The following is a 27,367-nucleotide window of genomic DNA, read 5'->3' on the forward strand; positions in this document are numbered from 1 at the left end:
TTTTTACGTACTTGCATTGTGTGTTTCCTATTATCAACACATAGTCTCAGTTCAAGATTCTCATTTGTTCCTGTCAACTCGTTCTAGAGAATAATGATACAGCGTAAGACTGTTTTACAAGAGAAAGAGATAATCTTTTCTTTCCATTCAAATCATTCCATTTCCTTAATCTTCTGCGACTATTGAAGATATCACCAGTTGTTCCTATTTCTCATGCAGCACCAATTGCCTTCTTGTGACAAAAGCCTGGAGCATCTCAATACTATCTCAAGATTTATTTTGTCATTAAAGGCCTAGATTGTGAAAAAGCATAATTCATGCACTTAATGCTCAACGAGTTTACATCTAAAACTAGCGGGAGAAAAGACATGACAGCACTTTCTTTCGAATAATGTCTGCATTAATAAGCTATTCAAAACGATGGGCAGAAAGATTGAATTCATTTTCCAGAGTTACACAAAGAAAGGCACGGCTGTCTCTGCAGTATTCTCATGATCAGGCAACGATGTGATGTCTATTGCAGCTGATTGCAGAGCTAGTTTATTACTAAAATCACCCAAGGACCATTTTACAATGAAGTCCTAAAAATCATGGCTCTTACTAACTACAATTGCTTAATCATCAAATTAATGTACACATGCTTATTTTGCTGTTGAAAATTCATTTTGGCTTTGGGAAATCAGAGTACAGTTCACACCAAGATTGGAACTAAATAATTTTGAAAAATGACATGGACATGTCTACCTGTCAGCAAAGCTGTACTGTGCCAATAAAGGAATTTTTGTTTCTTAATAAATAAATATATGTAGTTTAAGTGCCTTCAAGTATGTGAGGCACCCACACGGAGATACCAGATATGAAAGACTCCTCTCCTTCTACAGCAGCAACTACCGACCACGCAACACACCACAGGGCTCAGACATCCATCCTTGGTCAACTGAATTGTGCCCTAACTGTCTGCTTTAAAAGTAGTCTTGGAACTGTTTTCCTGAAGTTTTCATCACCTAGAAACACAAGCATAGTATTTAACAAATATGCATACTGACAATGATGCTGTTCCTCTGGTAAATAAAAGAGCTGACAGGAAGATTATTTGTCAGAAATAACACTATTGAAAATCAAGCCCAAAGACTGTGTGTGATAATCTTTGAATCTTTCCAAAGAACAAAAATCCATCTGCATATGGGAGACATGTCAAATATATTTGTAGCTTCCTCAGCCCCTGTAAATAATACTAGTTCAATTGTCTTAATTTTTAAGTCACCATCATTGGAGGTGTTTAGGAGGAGACTTGATAGGGTGCTTGATTGCATGGTTTGGTTGATTAGGTGGGTTGGATGATAGGTTGGACACAATGATCTTGAAGGTCTCTTCCAACCTGGTCTGGTCTATTCTATTCTATTCTATTCTATTCTATTCTATTCTATTCTATTCTAACCTACCAAGATAAGTTCAGTGTCCAAGAAGTAGGCTTGTGCTGACTACTAAATCTGTAATATCTTTCTAGAACTTTTTACTATGTGAATAAAAATGTAATTACCAGGAAAGCTTTATGAATCATAGACATAGGTTTGAGGTAAGCTTGTAGTGAACTCATCCAAAGCTGCATTCCTACAGCTCCATCAGGTACTCCAAAACCTCATGAAGCTGCAGTTTAAATGAAAATAGGATTTTGTATGCAACCATAAAAATTATTTTAGTCTAGTCATTTCTGCTGTTAATTAGGATTTTCTGCACACTGTGCAAAGAGACTCTTTGAGTCCATGCTCACCGTTTCTACATTGATCTAGAAGCTGCAGTACTCATGGTAAAGAGGCCTGACCCCAACTCTGAGATTACACCTGAAAATGACAGTACAATCAATAAACCCTAATGATGGATAGATGAGAAGCAGATTTCACAGATGGCCTCAACTCCTGGATATTTGCATGAAGAGCTGATTTCTGGATAGGCATGGACCTTGAAGTAAGCCTGTCAGCCAAGAGCGGATGCAGCAAATGTCTGCTGGAAACATGAGCTGGAAAAAAATGAGAACAATTTTCTATGCTTGTTCACCAGCTTGATGATAGGACTAAAGAAAACCACATGAATCAGCATGCATGTCCAAAAGTTATTATTTGGCAATATAAGGTCTTGAATCAGTTTTTCATTCATCACAAATAAAAGTCTGGCATGCTTAGAGACATAGGTGCAGACATCAAGCAACCTGAGACAAGAATTTACTGGCATGCTTAGGCATTTTTTTCTTGGAATAGGGACTGAATAGGTTTGTAATTAGCATATTTTTGGACTCAGCTGAGCAAACAATACAAATATGCTGGGTTTGGGTTCCTGACTTAAGTGGCTGCAAGTTAACCTATCATTCAGAGGAGAAGAAAAAGGAAAGGGAAAGGGAAAGAAAAGGAAAGAGTAGATAGACATTGCCATAATTAATGGTTCCTTCCAACCCAAACCATTCTGTGATTCTATGATTTTATAATTTACTTTCAAAATATTCCCAAGAATTCAGGAAGCACTGTTTAAGAGACAATGTTGTGTTGCATGACTGTAGCAATTCTAAGAAAAAGTGTTAAGATTCCTGCTGTGTCTTAACTAGATTACCACAAAATAATCCCAAAACTAAGAAGACTTTAGCAATCATTAGATTTAACTAGAATAGTACAACACTTATGGGAAGGGACAGAGTGAGGGATGCTTTCTTTTAGTGTAGGTATTTCATTTGCCTCAGACTTAAGATTAACCTTTACTTATGGGAATAAGAAAGCAATGACTGAGTATTTCCTTATCATCTACACTTTCTCTGTTGCTGAAAGTGTTTCAAAATATACAATCTATTCCTATTCTTATGAAAAGTCTCCAAGCAGTGATAACAAAGGCAAGGTGTAAGCTGAATGAATCGTATTATATCATAATTATACAGTATTAAAAAGCCAATAACCCATGTTGATGGGTTACAGCAGACACTTCAGAAGTAGCATAATGACTTCTCCTAAAAAGGTAGGTCTGATGAGACCGCTGTTTTGCTCTGAGCCATCAGTCAAACTTGCTGCTAAGCAGACATCATACCCCAAGAAAAGGGTATTATTAAAGAAGAGAAAAAAGACGTTTTCACATAAATGTATACATTTTCCTTGAAGCCCTGTTATTCCAGATGGAGGGGTAGGGGAAAGAAGTGTCACTGATGGTCTGAATTAAATGTTTGCCTTTCATTTGAGAAGTCAAAATTCAAGATTTTAGCAGCCTCAAGTTTGCTATAATCCTAAACATACAATGTTCAATATTAACACAAAACCAACTACACTTTCTAAAATGTAGCATCTTTAAATTGCATTTTCAGTCTCTTAATGTATGCTCTTACAACAAAGAACTGTGCAATACCATATTATTGTCACACATTTCAAAGGAACTTTCAGTTGCATGAAGAACTGAAGCATGTCTACAACACTTAACCTGAGATAATCTTTTGGAACAGGCAAAGTCCTTATTGATAACTTGGGTGAATTCTTTGCAAAACTGGACTGAAATGTTTTTGTAATTCCATCCTTGAAAGAGCAATGACAAGGAAGTCTACTTACCCCTGCAACTCTAACTTATTTTTTGCACATTTTTAGTGGCATTTAAACCAACTAGTACCACAACTTAACATTGCAACAATTAATTTTTGTTCAAAGGAGTAATAAATGATTCAGACAATCTGAATTTTGTGTGCTAACTTTCTCTACAGACTGAACATGAAGAGAGTATTGAATGTTCTTGAATTAAAATGGTACAGTAGAAGGTATCTGAACAAATTCCTTTGTGACAGATGTCCACGGTAGATGAACTCAGCATCCACAGCATACAGCTAAACGTAACAGTGGCTAAATTTTATGTATCAAGTCACTATCTTCTCTTCCAGTAAAAAGAAAGCTTAGGAAAATAAAGTGAGAAACACATCAATTGACAATTCTGCCACTGGCATTATTTTCAAACTCTCTGTGCTTGAAAATAAAAACCCTCCAGAATCCACCTCTGGACCATTACCACCTGATGTCTAGCAATGAACTCACAATCCATCTGCTTTGAGGTCCTTTATTTATCTGCTATAATATTCTGTTGCAATGAGTTTGACAGCTTCATTACTTAATAATTTGTTTTATTGATGATTTTACTGACTGTTACCACACAATGAGATATGGTGAATAACAAGCCCATCTGCACCTTTTTTCATACCACTCAATACCACTGACTACTGTCACATTATCTTTTAGCACCTCTTTTACAGGATGAAGAGCTGTAATCTGTTTGATCATCAGCTGAAGAAGGTGCAGCATCTTGACATGTTTTCTGCCTTTTCCTGAATTGTTAGAAACTTGTTTTTTTTTTAAGACAGAATAACTGTAACTGTCTATGGTATTTAGAATTAACTGAAACCTACTGTGATTGTTTTTCATTATAAATATTTTTAACTTGCTCTTGGTTCTTAGTCTACTAATTTGTAATATTCCAGTCACTTCTGTGATCATCACTGAGCCATGAACTGACAATTTCAGAAAGCTATTTTCAATAAAAACCAACAACAACTGAGGGCAAAAGCTAAAGTAAAGACCCTTTTAGAAGTTACTTAGCATCTACTGAAAATGAGAATTACATGTCCAGTAATTAATACTGCTGTTTTAGGGCAACACTATCTTAATTAATTCACTATTATTCAGGTAAAGCTCTCACCTTCTTACTAGCTTTCTGTTTCAAATAATTTATGGGTTCATTGAACAGCACATGTTCCAGTTATCTCTTATCCCAACATCTCAGTGGTAATACATCTCATCTGGGGGAAAAACCAAAAAATCCCAACAACAACAGAACCCCCACATTTATCCCCACTTTCTCTTGCCAGGTTTTTAAGTAGCTATTTGCCTTTGAGATAATCTTTTCTCATAAAAACCATGCTCTCTGAGAAATTTTGGCACTCTATAGGAAATCCACTGGTACTTCTGCATATACTCTTCGTCAGAAGACAAAACCCAAACAATTACCTCCTACAAAACTATTCCAGAACTGTTTATGTTGTATTGTAAGTCAAGGAAAAGTGGGAATGCAGAAGCTTTTGACAAATAGATTAGGAATTTATATACCGAGCCTAGCATCCTTTCATTGCCAGTCAGATTTGGTACAAGCAACTTGGAAAGTCCAGTCCTCACATTTTGAAGCAGCTCTTCAAAAGCATACAGTCATTGTAGATATGTGAGAGGGAGGAAAACAGCAGCAAGAATCAACAACACCCTTTGTAGAATGGAACTTAGAGAAAATGGAAGCAATAGGCAACATGACAAAGGGCTTCTGTAGGGAATTTGAGTCTACAAATAGTGCCTTCCTAGAATGCACTAATCCTCCAAATGCCAGTGCAGAAAAATAGTGCCTGAACTCCAGAACACCAGGTCTGATTTTTCACAATCACTAGATTGTGGGTAGGAGCTGCTAAGATTCATCTTTCACTGAGATTCAAGAGGTTTTTAAGACTGTCGCCTGCTTTTTTTGATTACAGACAACCATTTTTCCTGTGTGGCCACTGGCAAGACACAGTAAATGGTTTTCTACAAAATGAACTTTCTTTCAACAGAACAGAAGGCTTCAGAATCCACTACCAGTTCAAGTAACAAGCAGGAAATGGCAGGTCATCTTTGGAGTTCCACAAGACTGGTTTGCAACCTTCTTTCTCTATTTATTTGGGGGGAGGGGGGCCTGTTTTGGAGAGTAGAGCGGGAGATTCCAGAAAATCATCCATCAGCCAGATCTTCCAATTTCAATTCTCTCTTCTTGGTGTTTGATTCAAAACTTGTAGGCTTCAAAACTAGCACCACGAAAAGACTAAGTACTTTTTATTTAAGTCCACCTCTGTGAAAAATAGATATAAAAAAAAAATACAGCCATCTTCTAATCTCTCAGCAAAAATCTTCATGCAAAACTTCATAGCTGAAGAAGTATTTGGTTGAAAGAAATCAAGCCAGGAACACAGTATTATGCTAGAATTTTTCACTTATTACATTATTCTCAAATAATGTTGCAAATCAGTTTATAATTCCTCATTAACAACAACAACAAAAAAAAAAACAAAGAAAAAAGGCAGCTTTATTTTGGGGAAACTATCAGGCATTTATGTAAAGAATTTGTTTCTGAAATCGAATAAATTGCTGGCCTTAGCATAAGTGTAGATACTATTGTAATTCTTAAAATCTGATATGTTTTCAGTTTGTACACATTGTAGAACTTCTGGAATCTTCATAGTATCATAGTATCATTCAGGGTTGGAAGGGACCACAAGGATCATCTAGTTCCAACCCCCCTGCCATGGGCAGGGACACCCCACACTAGATCAGGCTGCCCAGAGCCTCATCCAGCCTGCTCTTAAACACCTCCAGGGACGGGGCCTCGACCACCCCCCTGGACAACACATTCCAGGGTTTCACCACTCTCATGGGGAAGAACTTCGTCCTCACATCTAGCCTGAATCTTCCCACCTCCAGCTTCATTCCATTCCCCCTAGTCCTAGCACTACCTGAGATCCTGAGAAGTCCTTCCCCAGCCTTCCTGTAGGCCCCTTTCAGATACTGGAAGGCCACAATTAGGTCACCTCGGAGCCTTCTCTTCTGCAGACTGAACAGCCCCAACTCCTTCAGTCTGTCCTCATAGGAGAGGTGCTCCAGCCCTCTGATCATCCTTGTGGCCCTTCTCTGGACACCTTCCAGCACCTCCACATCCCTCTTGTAATAGGGGCTCCAGAACTGGACACAGTACTCCAGGTGGGGTCTCCCCAGGGCTGAGTAGAGGGGGAGGATCACCTCCCTCGACCTGCTAGCCACACTTCTCCTGATGCAGCCCAGGATCTGATTGGCTTTGCGGGCTGCAAGTGCACATTGAGAGCTCATGTTGAGCTTTTTGTCCACCAGCACCCCCAAGTCTCTCTCCTCAGGGCTGCTTTCCAGCCAGCTACTGCTCAGCCTGTATTTGTGCCTGGGATTGCCTCGACCCAGATGCAGGACCCTGCACTTGCTCTTAGAGAACTTCATTGAACTTCTTGATACTTTTTTCACAAAGATCCCACTCTAGGAGCTTTCTACTTTTCTCCAACACAGAGAAATGTGTTTTTACCAATGAGGTTTTTTTTTATTGTAACAATGAGCAATGTTCACTATACAAAATCCAAATTCCACAGACCAGCTCTCAGAAAACAAAGAGAAGTTCTCCCTCCATGTTTATAGAGACATGGTATTACAAAGTTGTCATAATTGTTTATAACAAGTGTTCATCTTCAGAAGCAGTGAATGCTTAATGCACAACCACAAGTAACAAATTTCTCTGGGGCTCTTTGCATGGTTTACATATGCTGCAGTTTCCAAAAGTCTTCCGTTTCAGAGGCTGACAGGTGTTATGTGATATTGACAATATATTAAGGAACATCTTGGTGAGAGTCTCTGCTGAAGTGGAAAAAAAAATAATTAGCTGTTCAGTATCAATCTGTTAAATCTAAACCTCCACACATTATCAGAAAGTAGCTAAATGTAGCAATTTAATACAATGACAATTTGTCAACAGACTGTAAATTGCTAAGATTTTAAGGGAGGCACACCCTTGAACAGAGAATGAGGAGGTTTTAACACTATCTGTAGTTTTTCCTCTAATATTTTCATTAATGTATACAAACGTTAACCCTGTATGACTTATAGAAATTACCTAAAGCATAATTATTAATCAAACAGGCAAATAATTTTATGTATAAGAAATTCTTCCAAGTGGTATTTTGATGCTTAGGGTTACCAAGAACTGAAAGTGGTCAGCAATAGAATATTCTTGCATAAAACCCAATATATTGCCTGCAACTGTAAACTGCTGTTTACAATTTACTTCTTGGAACAGCTACAGCTAGTTTATTAGTTTTTTTTTTGTAAAGGATGCACTACCTAAGAAATGCAGAAGAACTGAAAGGGATCCAGCAGAAAGTATTAACTAATCACACATTAACTAGAAAAGGTAACATAAAAGGGAAAAATAATTAGGAATTGAGAGAAGACTGAGTGGAGATGTAGCAGAAGACAGGGAAAAACACACACCATGGTCATGCAAAGTGAAAGCTCACTCTGCTCATTCTGCAGGAATTCTCTCAGTCTTTTGCTTCTACAAAAAAAAAATAACTTAACTAGTTTCACTGTAATATTATCTAGTCCAACCCCATCAGACAGGTTCAACACTGAAGTAACATTTTTTTTATCATGATTCAAGAGAAGTCTTCAAGAAAAGGCTTTAAAAGTACAGCACTACAATTTTTTTGCAAGTAGGACTGCAAGGAAAATGTATATGCAACTATAGGAAGAGGAGACTTGATGGGATGCTTGGTTGCATGGTTTAGTTGATTGGGTGAGTTGGATAATGGTTTGGACACGATGATCTTGAAGGTCTCTTCCAACCTAGTATTGTATTCTATTCTATTCTATTCTATTCTATTCTATTCTATTCTATTCTATTCTACTCTATTCTATTCTATTCTATTCTTTTTCCAAGTATACCTTTACCTCAAATCCTCAAGGGAAAGATGGTAGCTTAGTATTTATGGCAAAATTCATGCTCCAAACACCCTCAATTCCTGAATTCCCTCTCTTTTTTAACTCTTGTTACTGAACTTCCCACACTTTCATACCTTAATGGCATTTGATATGTCTCCTTTGCTTCACCTGGCCATTTTCACTGGTTAAGATTTCACATGCTGTAAAAGAGTATTTGTTCGACACAGTTACCTTTAAGCTCCTAACTTCTAACACAAGTTCAACTTTTGATAGCAAGAGCTACGTACAATCTGGACATGTTATCAAAACAGAAAGCTTTTTAACAAACCTTTTTGCTATGGTACATTCTACAACAGTACATTTGTGAGTTTAACTGAGAGGTTGCTATGAAGAAAATTAACTCAAATACCTGTCTACAGAACTGAGCACTAAGTCCATAAGCATCTAAGTATTATACCTGTACTCAAAATCTTAAATCAGACCCTACATCACATTAATTCTTTCTTCCCTCTTAGTTACAACCCAGCAGTCATTTTACAAGCAATACATTCACTTTCACAAAAGTGAGAAAAGTTAGTCAATGACAGATTAGAATGACACTTTCTTTTACTGCACTACACATGCTCATGCCTAGGCTAACCAAGTTTTAACTGTCATGCTGTCAAGAAAAATGGTAATTCCCTAGTCATATCTACTTTTTAAAGTGAGAACTACAGGATATTTTACAATGGAAAACTGCTTCATATGCTTAATAAATCTGCCACTTGCATGAAAGCCCAGAGAGATGTTACATTTGAAGCTGACAATGAAAAAAACAAACCCAAACAACAACCAAAAAACAACCCCAAAGAATGAAACCCACAAAAGTGGGAAGGATTTTACACACGCCTGTTATTTCTCTTTCCTCAGCTCTCCCTCATCATAATGCAATATAAAAGTCCATTAATAAAAAAATGAAAATACATAAAGAAGTGTGAAAGCTGCATTGGATCACAAGCTGTTATGTTCTTAGGGAATATAACTGAATGTTTATTATCAGATAACTGAATGTTTATTATCAGATAACTGAATGTTTATTATCAGAAGTCCCAAACTGAAAAATGACCTTAAGAATGCTGCCTTGCCAACATCCAACGAACAATCACATGCACCAGCTGCAGTAACAGATGCATGTCGCTCAATATAGTTTTTGAACGCTCCCCTAAATTTGTTTGCAAATTTGTTATAGTTAAAAAAACCCACAACCAACCAACAACAACTCCCCCCCCCCAACCAAAAACCTAGATGTACTTTTCTGATTTAAGAAAATTAAGCTCACTGCATTTAACTTTTTCCTTTTGCAAAGAAGATTGTGGGATTATCTTGGTACTCGAAAAATTTGGAAGTAAAACAGACCTGAAGCTGGTAATTCCTAAATTAGATTACCTCTGAATTAATCAGAGGAGTTGGTACAGTACATTCCCTCTAAGTGGTCCTCGCCTCATTTAAAATTACTTAAATCTTTTCACTCTCAGGGCAGTCTGCAATGTACAGTTCTTTGTCTGGGCTGGTAATGAGGATGGCTTTTGAAGGCATATACTTTTTGCTTCCCTTTAAGGTGGTTCAATGTTGGCTTTTCACTTTTTAGCAAAGATACTTCGAATTTCTGTGGGACACCATGTTCCCTTTTTATTCCTTAAATGATTTTGTGAAAACTAGGCAACAAAAATACAGATCTGGTTTATTTGCCTTTACATAAAGTACGAGCAAAGGGAGAAGAAAAAGACCGTGGAAAAAAAATGTGGGATTGAATCTCCAGCAGTGTTCATGATAATGCACACACTTCATTGAAATCTTAGTCCACAACGTTCACTTAAAAAGCTCCAGCGAAGTGAGACAAAAAGAAGAGCAGTGCACACAACACAGACTGAAGTCTCCGGTGTACTGCGATGCACCTCTTTCTGCTCAGACTGTGATGTTTGTTTTCTTTTCCTAAACATCTCTAGGATGACACAATTTCACAGAAGACTAGAATGTGGCTATTAAAGATGCCGACATTATACCTCTACGGATACTTAATCCTACCTCTCCGTAACAAATGACAACTAAACACGCAAGAGTGAAACAAGTTGCGGGAACTGCTAGCAGCATCACTCCTACCAGGCGAAGGGAAGCTGCAGCCCCCACCACCCACCGGCAACAGCGTCCTGCGCCTCCCAACAAAAAGCTGCGCCCCCTCCCCACGCAGAGCCCGCCCCGTTCTCACCTCCCGCGGCTATCCGCTCCCTCTTCTCTCTGCCCCTTATCCCCCCTGCAAACTTTCTGCTGTCCACAGCACCGCCGCTGCCGGACCGCAGGCACCGAGGCACGGGAACCCTAGCTGCACAAAAGCCACTCCTCGGCCCTTCCGCGCCTCGACCCCAGCGGGAAAAGCTGAGCCCCAGCAACCCGAACCGAGTTTCCAGAGCTCGAAGCGGGTCGCGGTCAATAATCCGATCTGCAACCCTACACCGAGAACTGCCTCCTCGCCTTCCTCCTCTGCCCTTCGCCTCTCTGCAGGCGGTACGAAGCTTAAGTCTTCGGATGACACTTGCCCTCTCCCGGCACTTGAGGCGGGCCGGGCCCGGGGCGAAGCGCGCTCTGCTACGGGGGAGGGCGTGCGGGGCGGCTACCTGATATCCCCGCTCGGCTGCAGGGCAGAATCCCCGCGATCCCCTTCATGCCCAAGAGGCTGACGAACCCGCCCGGAGGCACAAGTCTTCATCCAGCTTCCTTCCCGCAGGCAGCACCTCCTTCCCTTGTCCAGGCGTCCGGGTGCTGGGCGGGCGCCGCTCTCGCAGCCTCGCCCGCGCGGCAAGGAGAGGAGGAGGAACGGCGGGAGGGCGGAGAAGAGGCCGAGCCGGGGGCGGGAGGCGACCCGTGGCCTCCCTCCTCTCTCTCACTCCCGCTGCCACCGCCCCGCGCTCGTGTCTCCCTCCACGCGAGGGAGGGGGGAGCCCCACCCCAACGCGCGCCTCTTGTTTGCACCCTGCTCGGGGCAACAGGCACCCGGCGCGGCCCCACCGCTGCCAGCGCCGTGGCTAAGCCAGGGCCCGGGACGGCGAGGTACAGGGGACCGCCGCTGCACCACCGATCTGATACCAAGCTGCAGCCCTGTCACCCCGTCTTTCGCGGGTAGGAAGCGCAGGCAGCAGCCGGGCGCCTCTGGAGGGCGTCCCCGTCCCGCTTGGCGTTCTGCAGAGTGCGCATGTGCGGGGGCCGATGGTCGGTGTGGCCGCAGGCTGAAGTTCTGCTGGGGCACGAATGCGGGGTCAGTCTGGCCCGTACCAGAGGAGGGTGAGGGAGTATGGGGTTTGAAAACTCGGAAGAAGAAAAGTTTGGAAGAATAAAAATGGATCTGCTAGATTTGGGAATAAAAAAAAAAAAAAAATTAAGAGGTTGTGTACGACAGACAAGAATGACTTGCAGATTCAGAAGACAGGCTGGACAGATGGGCAGAGTCCAACATGATGGCATTCAACAAGTCCAAGTGCTGGGTGCCACACTTTGGTCACAGCAACCCCATGCAGTGCTGGTCAGAGTGGCTGGAGAGCAGCCAGACAGAATGGGACCTGGGGGTAGTGGTTGACAGCCAGCTAAACATGAGCCAGCAGTGTGCCCAGGTGGCCAAGAAGACCAATGGCATCCTGGCCTGCATCAGAAATAGTGTGGCCAGCAGGAGCAGGGAAGTCAATGTGCCCCTGTACTCAGCACTGGTTAGGCCACACCTTGAGTCCTGTGTCCAATTCTGGGCCCCTCAGTTTAAGAAGGACATTGAGACTCTTGAACGTGTCCAGAGAAGGGCAATAAAGCTGGTGAGGGGTTTGGAGCACAAGCCCTGTGGACAGGCTGAGGGAGCTGGGGTTGCTTAGCCTGGAGAAGAGGCTGCTCGGGGGAGATCTTATTGCTGTCTAGGAGGGAGGTTGTAGCCATATGGAGGTTTGTCTCTTCTCCCAGGCAGCCAGCACCATAAAAAGAGGACAGCGACTCAAGCTGCACTGGGGGAAATTTAGGCTTTCAGTGAGGAGAAAGTTCTTCATGGAAAGAGTTGTTGGCCATTGGAATGTGCTGCCCAGGGAGGTGGTGGAGTCACCATCCCTGGAGGTGTTCAAAAAGGGATTAGACGTGGCACTTGAAGCCATGGTGTAATAGTCATGAGGTCCTGGGTGACAGGTTGGACTTGATGATCTCTGAGGTCTTTTCCAACCTTATTGATTCTATGATAAATATTTTTCTGACAAATTTTACAACAAGAGTATTCATGAAGGCAGATAGGAGTGAATACCAGGGGTAATTGAAAAGGAGAAGAGAGTAGGAAAAGGTCAGAGAATAACTGAGAAATTGTGTAACATAAGTGGACAAAGGTGGCACCGTTGATACACGAAGAGAATCATAGGATAATGGCTATGGGGATGTCAAAATATTCCAGGTCTTGGGGGGAAATGTATCTGAAACTTAGATTATGGATATGGAGGTCAGAAAATGAACCACTGAGGAAGGGATGCTGTTTTAAAAGGAATTTTAATGAAGAGTAATATTCATGAGTAGAAACATTGGAAAAGTGGGAAATGAGCACAGCAGGAACTGTTGGACAAGAAAGGACTTGGTGATCAAAAGAACAAGTCACAGATTGAAAGAGCTAGCAAATCTGAGCAGAACATATGGAAGTATTCAGCTGAAAGAAGTGGAAGTATTGATTGTATGTGTAACAGAAATTACTCTGTCCATAAAATTTACAATAATTGTGCAATATATTGTGCTATTTTCTGGCAAATCCTCCTGTCCCACATGGGTAGCAGAATTGGAGTCCAGCTCACATTTATAACTAGTATAGCAAAGTGGATCCTAAACATCCAGGAGCAGCATGTCATCCTAGCCCACAGAGAACTGAATTGAGTTTCAACTTCTAGCCAACCCAATTTGAAGCACATATAGGCATGCAGATTCATTGCTTTTAATGTCTGCTGATGTAAAGAGAAGTTCATGCTACTCTACTAAGCTGCTGGTGGCAGCTTCATTAATGTCTACCGCCCCTCAAGTGGAAAATAACTGGTGTGATGTACACACTGGGATACATAAAGCTGGAGCAGGAGTTCCTGGTTTTACACTGAAATTTGTCAATGAAGTATTTACTGCAGAAGTGAGAAGAGGAAATGCTGAACACGAAGTTCATCTTTTCATATAGATTATCATTTTTGTGTGGAATAATCCCTTCCCCCACTGACTCCCAGCAACTTTTTCAGTCAGTCTCATACCAGTCCCAGCCCCTCGTTTCTCAGCTATTCTGGAACCACTCTAGTGGACTGTCATGAACTTGTGTCTAACACAAAACTTGTGTTGTATGAGTGATTTGCAATAATCAAAAGTATTGTAGGCACAGAATAGCAGTAAATACATAAATTTTAAAAGCTAGTCTGCTTTAATGTTGAACCATGTAATCCATATCTTTACCTTTGCTTTTTCATCTTGATTTCTGCCCTTTCTTGTGCAGAATCTTCCTTCTTCTCGTGGCTTATCAATCCTACCACTGTAACAATGTCTAAAAATAATTTTAAATATTTTGTAGGTATAGATATTTTTACAAAAGTTGTTACCAGAGATCTAAAGGATGATACTTAGCAGCCATCTCTTGCATAAAAAACCCATCTGCCAGTCTGGATTTCAAGGTGTGGTTGTGGTAATGAAGATAGGATAGGATAGGATAGGATAGGATAGGATAGGATAGGATAGGATAGGATAGGATAGGATAGGATAGGATAGGATAGGATAGGATAGAATAGAATAGAACAGAACAGAACAGGTTGGAAGAGACCTTCAAGATCATCGCATCCAACCTATCACCCAACACCACCTAATCAACTAACCCATGTAACCAAGCACCCTGTCAAGTCTCCTCCTGAACACCTCCAGTGACGGCAACTCCACCACCTCCCCGGGCAGCACATTCCAATGGGCAATCACTCTCTCTGTGTAAAACTTCCTCCTGACCTCCAGCCTGAACTTCCCCTGGCACAGCCTGAGACTGTGTCCTCTTGTTCTGGTGCTGGCTGCCTGGGAGAAGAGACCAACCTCTGCCTGTTTACAACCCCCCTTCAGGTAGTTGTAGAGAGCAATAAGGTCACCCCTGAGTCTCCTCCTTTCCAGGCTAAGCAGCCCCAGCTCCCTCAGTCTCTCCTCACAGGGCTTGTGCTCCAACCCCCTCACTAACTTTGTTGCCCTTCTCTGGACTCGTTCCAGCAAGTCAACATCCTTCCTAAACTGAGGGGCCCAGAACTGGACACAGGACTCAAGGTGTGGCCTAACCAGTGCAGTGTACAGGGGCAGAATGACCTCCCTGCTCCTGCTGGCCACACTGTTCTTGATGCAGGCCAGGATGCCATTGGCCCTCCTGGCTGCCTGGGCACACTGCAGGCTCATGTTCAGCCTGCCATCGACCAGTACCCCCAGGTCCCTCTCTGCCTGGCTGCTCTCCAGCCACTCTGACCCCAGCCTGTAGCACTGCATGGGGTTGTTGTGGCCAATGTGCAGAACCCGGCACTTGGATGTGTTAAATCTTATGCCGTTGGAATGTTTATCTGGTTGTTCATGGGAGTTGGAAGGTCCATAGGAGTTACCTGTGGAGCTGCTGCTGTTAGGTGTCTGAGTTTGAGATTAGGTACTTCAAATAATTTTCCTGGATACATTAGCAATTTAGAGCAAAATCAGTGGAAAATTCAGCCATTTTCTTAAAAGTATTTACTTGCTGACATACCGTACTGTAAGTGGAATTGTGCATCCAAAATATGATTTTAAAAATCACGGTGCAAGTGAACTGCTCACAATGCATTTTAATCACAGGGACAGCAGTGGAATTTGATATGTTTATCACCTAGACTCAGAGGCAGTAATAACTCGTGCACAAGAATCTCTTCCACAGAAAATGAAATATCATATTATTGATAGCAACTATAACAGCCCTGAAGAAAACTCATTTATTTTGAGTGACTTTGCATTCACTTGTTCTTGAAGACGTTGTTTGTACAGTGAGCGAGATATGAGTGGAAAGACATTTGGCTTTGTAATGAACTGGCTAACACATTGATTGGGTTTTGTGGCATCTGTACCATCATGTAAACAGTTCACCTTCTCCTTCCTCACCTGTCCCCATCCCCCATCTCCCCTCACTGGCTGTGTTGCTTATGTCTTTTTTTGGATTCCTACTCAGCTGTAACAGAAGCTAAATGACTTTCCCAATAAAGAAACTCAAGGTCAGAGATGGGAATAGCTCATACTGACAACATGCACCCACCTGTACTCAGCTGGTTCAAAGCAGCTTATTCATTGTTCTCTAAAGGTACAACCTTTGGGTTATTGTATGACTTCTCACTGTGCTGTTATTTGTGCTGTCATTAAGTTGCCAACATAGCCCTACCCTTTATAAATATGTATAATGGACTGTGAAATAGATACGTTGTTTCTGTGAAATCTCTGGCTCATGATACATATCCAATACTGTTGTTGAGTACTAAAAGGATGCAAAGGAGGCTGTATGTCATATCTTGCTTCTTCCATGAGGACCTATATAAAATATAAGCAGCTGCCTTCTAGCAAGCTCTTGACAGCATATTATCCCTTTAATGAAGGAGAGCTTTATCTGAGCTCTATATTTGGGTACCAGCAATACCTCCTCTCTTGAAATCTGAGGACAGAAAGACTGGGTTTCTCTACGTTTAGACTCAGTGTCCATGAGAAGAACCCAGCTTAAGTAGTAGCTCCAGAAGACTGAAGATCTTAGGGAAACTTTAGTTATGTGCTGTACTAATAACCCTGAGTTCCTGAGGCATGTAGACATTCAGATATACTCCTCACTTTTTTCTGTTGCCCATTATATTACTTATGCAGCAGCTGGAATCTGTGATTGTCTCTCAGAGTTCTTTAAGCTTTTTACATCTTCTACGTAAAGCTAAGTGTATTGCTTGAGCACTCTGGTGAACATTTTTGGACATTCCTGTCTATCCCTTTTGGTTTTTCTGCCGCCTTCTCCACTGAGGAGCCCCAGTGTGTAGTTACTGATTCAGTCCTAGGCTTCTTTCAGTGCAAATCTACCTGGTCCAGCCAAGAGGAAACTCAGACAGGAAGCTCATTCTTGACAGACACAGTGGGTTAGATTCCAAACTGCATTCCTTCTGTCTAGGACAGCTCTTCCAAATTAGGCTTTGCATGCCCTTCTTGCTCCCTTTTTTGCCTTCATTCCCCTTGCCCTTTTTTTTTTTTTCCCTTTTATTTTTGAACGTATGCATTTGAAGATTTTCTGCATCAGTACTTAATACAGGCTATGTATTTTGCTTGGGTTTTTTCTACTCTTAGGTCTGACTGATGTGAATGCACTGTTGGCAGAGCATACACATTTCTCATTTCTACCAGTTCTGTACCGGTTTATATTGCATTATTTTCTTCTTGAATGCTTTTATATATTTTTTTTTTCCCCACTATCTGTGGAGAAAGGGATAAACTAATTAGATTTCAAATGCCATATTGCTCTGCTAAATAAGGAATTATTCATTAAAAATAACCTTTTATTATGACACATCTTGTTACAGTAGGGCACACATTGATCAGAAGTTAATCATGGTGGGCGTTTTGTTTTTAATTCTGCTGAAACAAAATCGGTGATACGATAAAGCTAGAGAGGTATTTTGGTAATGTCACGCTAAAAGTGATTCAGAAACATGCAAGTGTTACGGTAAAGCAATTTCAGGGCAGCAATTGCATGAAAAAGGAATTGTTTCACAACAGTATATGTTAAACAGCGTAGTATACAGTACTAAGACTTTCATATCTTTTTGTGAGAAATGGGTTTATGTCCTGAATTTATTAGAATCTTTATTTCTGTAGTCATACAAAGATCTCTGTTACAGGTATTCTGGCAGTGGTTGTAAACAAGCCCTCTAATGTCCTGAAATCTGGGTTTACAACATTGTTAACAAGTTTGTTAGCTTGTTTCTTCTTTGGAGGTTTTTTTAAATTTGATTGTTTTCATTGTTGGGTTGTTTGGTTTTTGGTGTGGGTTTTCTATTCCTATCTAAATTGTACTCTGTTTCTTGTCAGGTTGCTGTGGACATGCATATAGCATAACAATTTTATTTCCAGGTGCTTACTGTCAGCCTAATAGTGTCCTTCCAGGACACTATACAGGGAAATGTGAATTCATTGGGGTCTTTATAGTACTTTGGAAATTTATTTTGCTCCATTATTCATGCTTTAGCAAGAACCTTATATAGGTCTGAAGAGGAATCATTTTGTTAGTTTATGGATTCTTGTGACATCCAGATGAATGCATGCCCACTGTATGCCTTTTAAATGTATCAATAATGGGTAAAGTAATGATAATAAAAAAAAAAAAACTAGTGCTTCAGCTATGTTTCTACGTTGAAATGTTATTTTATATCATTCTTTCACTGTGCAACAGTTGAGCTGAAATTACTTCTGCTATCATATACATGTCATAAAAGTTAAATTATATTGTTATGTTCATCTTTGTTTCAGTTACCTTTTACATTTAAGAACACAAGGAATGTAAATAAAATTTTATAAAACCCAAATATTCTTTCTGAATCAAAACAGGGACAAATTAATACATATTGGTACTAGCAGGAGCATGTTGTGAATTCTACCCTGTTTGTAGGCTGTTAGGAATATATACAACTCCCTTCGGCTGTTGTACTGAATATATTCCATTTTATACATGGTTAAGAATTTACAGATTTACACATTAGCTGATGTGCAGTAATGCATAGAGAAGCTACTTGGTAGTACCTAAAGATAAAACTGACCATTTAAAATAGTTCCTGAGAATCTGCATCGGATTTGTTACGTGTGCGTCAAGTCTTAGGCCACAAGAAGAATAACCAGGGAATAACCATGGAACGTGGAATAACCATGTGCCATCTACTCTGTGCCATTGTTTCTGTCCTGATTGAAATAAGCAAACTTTGCACTGTTATGAAATTGTCATAAAATTCGTGGTTTTTCAGAATTGTTTATACTTAATTAAAGCAACTTTCACCTTTTAATCTAAAGGCGGCACTGGTATTTTGAGGTGTATTCTTCCACGAGAGGTGAGTGTCAGTGTACATTCCATTGTGACAGATCACTTACGACTTGTAAGAAAATACACAAGCTTGTTTCTGCTGTTCTGAAACACAGTAGGCAGAAAGACAGACAGATACATTTTCTTGCTAAAAAGAAGGAATTGTAGCAAATGGCATCCAGAATAAAATAGCTATTTTAGAATTGCAGCTACCTCTGCAAAATTAAAGCCCAGTTCCAGGATAGTGTAAGAATTTTCAGTAACAGTAATTGAGATGAAATAGTCATGAAGACAGCAACTATTAAATCTCAGAATTCTTTAGCATATTTTCTCTGTCCAAAAAAAAAAAAAGGTATCTCAGCCTTTAATATCAAACATTCATATTTTTCTTAAACAAATAGCAGTTTTGACATTGAAAATGACAACCTAATAAGTTTTGCTTCTGTCTAACTAATGCAAGATATAATGTTTCTTTGCAAAAGATAAATTCATTTTTGATGAATGTAATAAAAAAGGTAGGAGTTGCTTATATAGGCATAAAGTGGGAGAAGTGTTGCCAAATCTCCTATAATCCCTCCCAAGTCCTAATTCTGCTTCAGCTTTTCAGTCTTCAGTATTATTAACAGCATAAATATTGTTCTTGATAAAATTATTGCTTCTAGGATCTGCATTTCCATTGTTGAACTTGTGAGCACATTGGAGAAGTGCCTGAGGACTGGACAAGGCCAATGCCACTGCAGTCTTAAAAAGATGTCCAGAACTGGACACAGGACTCAAGGTGTGGCCTAACCAGTGCTGAGTACAGGGACACAGTGACTTCCCTGCTCCTGCTGGCCACACTATTCCTAATGCAGGCCAGGATGCCATTGGCCTTCTTGGCCACCTGGGCACACTGCTGGTCATGTTTAGGCGGCTGTCAATCGGCACCGCCAGGTCCCTCTCTGTGGTGAGTGAGCTGCACACACCTTCTCTCATGGTGTCTGACTTGTGCAGTCACCTCTCTGAAACGTGAGGCTCAGGGATCTGGTTCAGCTTCTACTCCCCTCCAGGCAGCCTTAGTGGTGCCTGCCTATTAGGCTCCTTGACCTCAACCCGGAGCCTGCAACAGACAGGGAGGAGAAAGGGGCAGTGGCCCAAAACAGATTTAGCTGTCTTGTTAATGCCTCTTCCAGGACAACATGAAACATGCTTTTCAGACTTTTTCTCCAGTTTTGTTAGGTGCAGTTGTGCCTTGTTTTCTTACCTCCATTTTTGTTATCTTTCTTTGAAGTAACAAATACAAATAATGCATCTGCTTATATCTAGACATCTGTTTCTTTTTCACAATGTTTACAACAATAAGTCATCTCATTAAGTAATTTAAGGAATACATAATGGGCATCTTTGGGATATAAACTTTATTGTATATATAATCTGAGGTCTTTATAACTATCCTTGAAAGTATTTTCTGACTAGTGGGATTAATTATATATCTCACAGATGCCTGTCATGCACTCTGTTTACACTACAGGGAAATGAAATAGAATAGTTAATTTTCCTTTATTCTGTTAAAATGCCAAGGTTTAATTAAACTGCTTCAGATTAAGTGTTGCACAGCTACTCTCAGCTGTCATGAAGTGCACAGAAATTGATCTGCCGTTGCCTACATCCCCATGAAGGCATTCAGGAAGCCTTGTAATTTCACTCACAATTGTTTTTATTAATTGTAGCTGCTTCCTGATTTCAAAAATCTGTATGAGAAACAGAGTGTATTAAAAAAACCACTTTATCCATATGCTCAGGCAGTAAAAACTCTACAGGTGCCAATAACTGAAGTTCACATTCAGTTTTGAATTAACAGCTGAGTTTTGCTTTTAGGTAAGAATTTCAGAATATTGATATTTCATGCATTTTAACAGATCTTACATATTTACTTTGGTTATACAATAACAATTAGGCAGTGTTATGAATTAGTAAGACAATTGCAAAGCAGTAAAGCCATGTTTTTACAATTATGAGTAATGAAAATGTATCAGCAGACAGTGAAAAACTAACCACTTGCTGGAAGCAATACATGTTTATATGTGATATGTAATAGACATCATGTACATAATTCTGAGCAAGAGAATGCAGCAACTACTGAATGTGCATTTCCACTTAAAAATGCACAGAGTAAAAAGCTAGATTGTCTAATGAGGCCTTCAGTCCCATCTTTAAACACTGAGGGAAAACTATGAGATTTAACACATCCAAGTGCTGGATTCTGCACATTGGCCACAACAACCCCATGCAGTGCTACAGGCTGGGGTCAGAGTGGCTGGAGAGCAACCAGGCAGAGAGGGACCTGGGGGTGTTGGTTGATGGTAGGATGAACATGAGCCTGCAGTGTGCCCAGGTGGCCAGGAGGGCCAATGGCATCCTGGCCTGCATTAAGAACAGTGTGGCCAGCAGGAGCAGGGAGGTCATTCTGCCCCTGTACACTGCACTGGTTAGGCCACACCTCGAGTACAGTGTTCAGTTCTGGGCCCCTCAGTTTAGGAAGGATGTTGAGTTGCTGGAACGAGTCCAGAGAAGGGCAACGAAGTTAGTGAGGGGTTTGGAACACAAGCCCTATGAGGAGAGACTGAGGGACACTGGAGGTGTTCAGGAGGAGACTTGACAGGGTGCTTGGTTACATGGGTTAGTTGATTAGGTGGTGTTGGGTGATAGGTTGGATGTGATGATCTTGAAGGTCTCTTCCAACCTGGTCTATTCTATTCTATTCTATTCTATTCTATTCTATTCTATTCTATTCTATTCTATTCTATTCTATTCTATTCTATTCTATTCTATTAACAAAGTCTGTGTTTTTCTTCCACAAATATTGTGAAGGCTATCTGAGTTTCTAGTGAAAACTCAAGCTGAAGCCTGCACACGGCCTGCTTCCAGAATGCACAGAATTGCCTAGAGTTTGGTAAAAGGTAATGATTTCATATGAAATGTAATAATTTGCATAGGAATAATTGCATAATAAAGTTAGGACTGTCTGCATGGGGCTCACTCTCTTGGTTGGCACCCTATTATCAAGCCCCTTATTGGGATTTCATTTTTTATTTAACTTTACTGTTTTCCATTCCCTAAGGGTAGCTAATTTTATTTTTGGTTTTTTTTCAGTTTTTGTGGCTGTGATTAACACACAGCATCATTTGGAAAGTTCTGTATCTCAGATGCCAGGACAGCATAAAAATTTGGAACTTTTTAGTCAAGGTACTGATGGCTTTTGAACCTAACATGTAATTTAACTATGAGTAAAGTGTTTTCCTGAATGGGAGAGCGCGGTTCAAACATCTGATTCAAATCAGACAGAAGCTGGTCAGTTGTTTTCCAACCATTTTCCCTTCAGCCCAGTTAGAGACATCTAATTCTTTTTGAAGGCTGAGATTGGATTTGTTTCCTTACTTGTTTGTGCTGCCTAATAGGATATAGACAATTACTTCTATTAATAATTATTAACTATTAAAGGAAAGTAAATTGAATCTTTAAAGACTTCAATAACAGACAATTTTATATTATTTTGAGATTTTTATATTCCATGTGTGGTCTCCCCCATTTTTTTATATTACACTGAGATATTAAACCAATCACAATTGCATAGGAATTGCTATATAGTATTTTTATTTGGAGAACTACATGGAATAAGTGATTCTAAATATTCAATATCACTTTGGGAGGAGGAGTGTGAAGCAGATTATCACGTAGTGTAAACTGGAATGAATCAGTGATGCTGATGAGGATGAAGGCTATAGACTTTAGCCATAGAAATTTAAATCTGAAAGAAAAACATGCTCTTCCATCACTTCAGTGATATTTAATTTAAAATAAAAACCTTCATCTGACATAGCACATCTTAAGATCACCAGGTAAATTTCTCATCATAGTTGTGTGCTTTCTGGAACAGTAGAAATCCTTGCATTTTAATTTGCCAAGATCTGCCTACCACACTTGATTTATTTTAAAAGCATACACTGTGAAGCTGAAAATACTTTTCTGGGAAATTACCTTCACTTTTTCCTCTTGCTTCAAATGTCGTCTGCCTCAGATACATTAAGTGACAATATTTCATACTCATTCATGCAAGGATGTACTTAATAGGCTCACAGAATAAGTGATTATTAGTTGATTGACTGTAGCTTGATTACCTGTGGTTATCTCTCACAGGTTTATTTCTTCGTTTCAGCAAGAAATGGAAGCTGCCACACCTCAGTCTGCAAATTTACAAATACAACTTTTGTTGGTGTCGGGCAACACCTCTACAGTAATAAAGTGAGCAGTGCAAAATGGTGAGCTGATGATATTTTCAGTACATATGGATATTCAATAGAGTACAGCAAAATAAAGCATTGGAGTCATAGAATCATAGAATAGAATCAACAAGGTTGGAAAAGACCTCAAAGACCATCAAGTCCAACCTGTCACCCAAGACCTCATGCCTACTAGACCATGGCAGTCAGTAGTCATCTTGTGCAATATAGCAAGAGCTAGTTCCAAAGTTGTAAGCAAGTAGTGTTTGGTATTTCTTTAGAAGTTAAATGCCTTTGAAGACAAAAATAATAATTAAAAAATCTTTTAACTGGAGTGTGGATCAGGAGCAGAGGAAGAGTGATCATGCTGAATGGAAATAAGAGTGCAGGTGCACTGAGATAAATAAATAGAAATTACTCTTCCACACACAAGGTTTTTTATTTTTGTTTGTCAAGGTCCAGAGACATTAAATGTCTCGGTCCAGAGACACAGTTCTTTTAAATATTCCCGTGTTGTGAAATTAGAGGCACAAACAAGGCCAAAGTATCAACAGCTAGACTATTTATTAGATAAATAAAGTGGACATAAGAAGGGGAGAGGGAGAAAATAGAGAGGGAGAGAGAGAAGAGAAAGAGAAGAGGAAAGGAATTATATTACCACACCACTCATCCCCTCCAAGACAGTTAAAGTCTGTGGAGGAAAGGTGCTGCAGGAGATGTTGGGTCTGTAGAGAAATGGTGCTGAGGCTTTTGCTGGAGAAGAGCTGTGATCCTCTGGGGAGATTTTGGGTTGGTACAGGAACGGTGCTGAGACTCCTCTGGGCAGCCTGGGTCTGTAGAGAAAGGGTGCTGAGGCTTTGGCTCGAGCTGTGGTCCTCCGGGCAGCCTCTTTTCTCCGGAGCAGCATTGTCCCGGCTTCCCTTCTCAGCGGCATGGTTCGTCTCCTGTGTTTTCCTTCATCTCCATTTTTCTCCCCGTTTTTCTCCTCTGTTTCTCTCTCTTGTTTCTCCCTCTACAAACCAGTAGTTGCTCAAGTCTTTTATACAGTTTTTAGTCCTTAGGTATGTATTCAAATATTGTCCCTCAGGAATTCCAGGGGCAGAAAATAATCCTTAGGTCGTTTCCCTGGAAATCTTTCTGTGTATTGCTGTGTGTTTGGGCAAGATTTTGATTGGGGGGGGGGGGGGGGGGGAGGGGGAATCTCTGTCTCCCCCGTCTCCATTCAGACAATTCCCCCACATTCCTTCACCCTGCCCAGGGTACGTGATGGGTGGAGGTTGTCTTGCCGTGAAGGCGTGAATGGCTGGGTCATTGTTGTAGGCCAGCTGTGGCCCACCAGTGAGCAATGTTATCTTTGCACCTTCCAAGAGTCCTTAGTGGCTCTGCCCAATACATATTGTCTGGGCAAACAGCAAGTGATTTTATCTTTGTTGAGTACACCAAGAGGGACAAACTTATTAGTCTCTCACTTGCTGGGCAACACAATTTTAGAATCAAAATGCCACCCCCTAATGAAATGCAAGTTAATTAGTATTTACTTAATAAATAATTTTCAAAAGTAATAAAATAATTGCATTATGTCTACATCGGTTTAACTACTGGAAATATTAGTAATGTTTGTATAACAGTTTTATGTAAATTGAAGGATTTGCACAAAAGCACTCGGTATATCCGTTGTTGCTGTATATTTCCTCCTGATATCAAAGAAAAAAGAAAAAACACAACATATTTCCTACAATTAAGTTGGGAAAGCTTCTTGGAGTTTCCTTATAATGGTAGATAAAGATCTGTATTCCCAGTATCATTTCTATACTAAGTGTCTTAACAATGTGTGCAGTTGTGGGTAACTGTTCTAGATATTCTAGAAAGGTGAAAAAGATCTTTTTCTTTTGCTTTATGTTTTTTATCCTTTTATTTTACTTTTATGCTTTTTGGGAGCGTAATCAAATACAACATGTACACTTTCTTTTAAGGAGTCTGTCCTTAGTACCCATTCAGTGAAGAACTTAAGGTGTTCACAAGATAAAAACATCTATAAAATACAAAAAATTAACCAGCTTGATCCATCAACAAAATTGGGGAAGGGTGCTTTCTGAACATACACTTGCCAACTTGTTAGCAGGATTCAGTAATATTGTAGAACGTTGTTTTCAAAATTCCTTGGGATATTTCTAATCTTTGAGAGAGGAAGGAAGGCCTCAGAAATGCTTCTTTTCAAGAAGCAAAAAACTTGTTAAAACATTTAACCTATATAAATCATTCTAGACCAAGTGGGTAGAGGGATACCATTTGTGCTTAGTGTGTGAAAAGCAAAACCACCTTACTTCCTCAGTCTTCTTTAACTGGTAGTAGCGTTGTATCACACACACACCTCTTCTTCATCAGTCTACCTGCCTGTCAGCGCACATATTCATGATACCTCTCTGCATTAACAGGATTTGTGAGTACATTTGTAAAGAAGAGCAAGTAGATTCAGTCTCATTTAACAGGTGTTAGGTGCTCTTTATTCCTACTCTTCAGTCTTTTGTGAATCAGTCCTGGAAGTTCCCTTGTGCATATTTCAGTGTATCTATGTATTTCAACATACATTTATTATTTCCTACTGCTTTACATAGATCTTTTCACAAGTTAAAAGGCCGTCTTTAGTGGATTTCTGGTAGGATAATGGGAATTGAAATTAATTTCAGTTGAGCAGGAAGATAATATTGTGTTTTCTTTATGACTCAGATGGAATGAAGTAGCAATAATAAGGGTGAAAGCTTACAAGGCAGTCTGGTTTGTACATGTATGTAAGGTAGACATTTCAGAGTGATTAGCAAACAGCCATCATTCAGAAATGTAATTTTAAACAGGGTTTTACTGTTTTGTTAGTTTGGAATTTTACTATGACTCAGTACAAGTGCTGTGGAATTAAACCAAATAGTGCACTTTTCTTAAACTGGCAGAGTTGGTTGCTCCTTTGTGCAATTAATGTCTCTCTCCATTGACTATAGAGAGGGTTTGAACTGTGTAAATAGCTTGAGTAAGGCTAGATGAGTAAATGGGGATAAAAATGTGAAAACATGAATTCTAAACAGTGTATTAAAATGTTTAGAAATGACTTCTGGTGGCAACATTTGAAAAAGCAAGGCCTTTTTATTTGGCATGAAGTTTGCATGCCTGTTAGCATATGGCTCCATAACATGTCCATAACTAACCTACAGTATACTTTCAGAGGTGGTCCCACTGATACACTAATGTTATATGGACTGTTTAGGTATTAAAAATAAATGAAACTACAGTGTTTTGTGCTGTTCTATCATGCCCATTCTCATGAAGTCAAAGTCTGGGGCACTAGGATTCCTAGCATTATAATGTTAGCGGTACAAAGTATACTGCAGCTTTGCTAGCTCTGGGGACACATTGCAGCCCCACTACTTTTATCTTCCCATGACTGAGCAAGAGGGCTCTTGTGCAGGTATAATTGTTCCATGTATACTTTGTCAGGTAATTTAGGCATTCTGAGTGATGGGTGAAGAGAACAAGGTGAGTACTCCATTTCAGCTCGATATAGTTGTCTTGAAGAAGATATATCATGAGGATTATCCTGACAGATGCTCCATCTCATTAATTGTAACAGTCTAATTAAATGTATGCAGTAAAACAGACTCACAGTCAAATGGTCACATAGGAACTCTCTTGTCTGTACAGTCTCTCTTCTCTAAGTTGGCTCCAACTTAATTATGAGGGTTGTGGAGCATTGCTGCCCAGTGCAGTGCAGATGAATCCTGTTTTCCCAGACCTTAGCACTATTTTCAGATGGGTAATATAGTTGATATGTCTCACTGAAAGTCCTCATAGAAGTATGCTGCCACCTGGCTGTTGTTATGAGACTAGATTAATTTTAAGATGAACTTTAATTTATTATGAAAAGTAATATCCGACATTACTGAACTTCATGACCTCAGAGATCCATGTTTTATGCACAGCTCTTCTATTGCAAGTTTTCTAATGGAACACTGAACACTTCTGCATCACAGTGCCTTCAAAGATGTTGTAATGATGCTGATCAGTGCTGACATCTTAATTCCATTTCAATTTTTCTCTGATTAATGCATGTGTAATAATTATCTTATGGCAAAGGTCTCCTCATAACAGACTTTATTTGCTTGCCTGGACTTAATGAAAATCATGTGCATGGTACATTTTGCTGATATCTTGTCCTTTATCATTTGGTATTTATACAGGTAACGATGCATAATATAGCAGAACAGACTGATATGTGCATCACAAAAGATCCCTGAGGAATACAGAGGTCATATGGTCTTCAAGTAACTGAGGGAATAGAAAATCCTATATTGAGGGAATAGAAAATCCTCAATATATTATGTAGTGAGTGCATATTATAAAATAAGATTAGTGGGTCATGCAGATTGAATACAACATTTGCTTGATGAAGAACAACATATCTTCATGCCTTTCTTGCACTCTTTGGCCCTCTGGAC

The 27,367-nt window shown here is 40.0% G+C and overlaps 1 protein-coding gene across 2 annotated transcripts in view; it reads right to left on the minus strand.

The window, feature by feature from the left end:
- The window catches only part of SGCG (sarcoglycan gamma), a 146,447-nt gene extending 134,859 nt beyond the window's left edge, over positions 1–11,588 (minus strand). The window contains exon 1 of one of the 2 annotated variants that reach the window (XM_068144022.1): positions 11,189–11,588. The gene's annotated coding sequence lies outside the window, so the exon portion shown is untranslated. The remainder of the gene's footprint in view (positions 1–11,188) is intronic. The other variant, XM_068144013.1, reaches the window with a different exon arrangement.
- Positions 11,589–27,367: the final 15,779 nt, after the last annotated feature.

This window comes from Melanerpes formicivorus, unplaced genomic scaffold, assembly GCF_026170545.1.
Source record: "Melanerpes formicivorus ecotype bairdi unplaced genomic scaffold, bMelFor1.0.p_v2 SCAF_1, whole genome shotgun sequence".
NCBI classification, from domain to species: domain Eukaryota; kingdom Metazoa; phylum Chordata; class Aves; order Piciformes; family Picidae; genus Melanerpes; species Melanerpes formicivorus.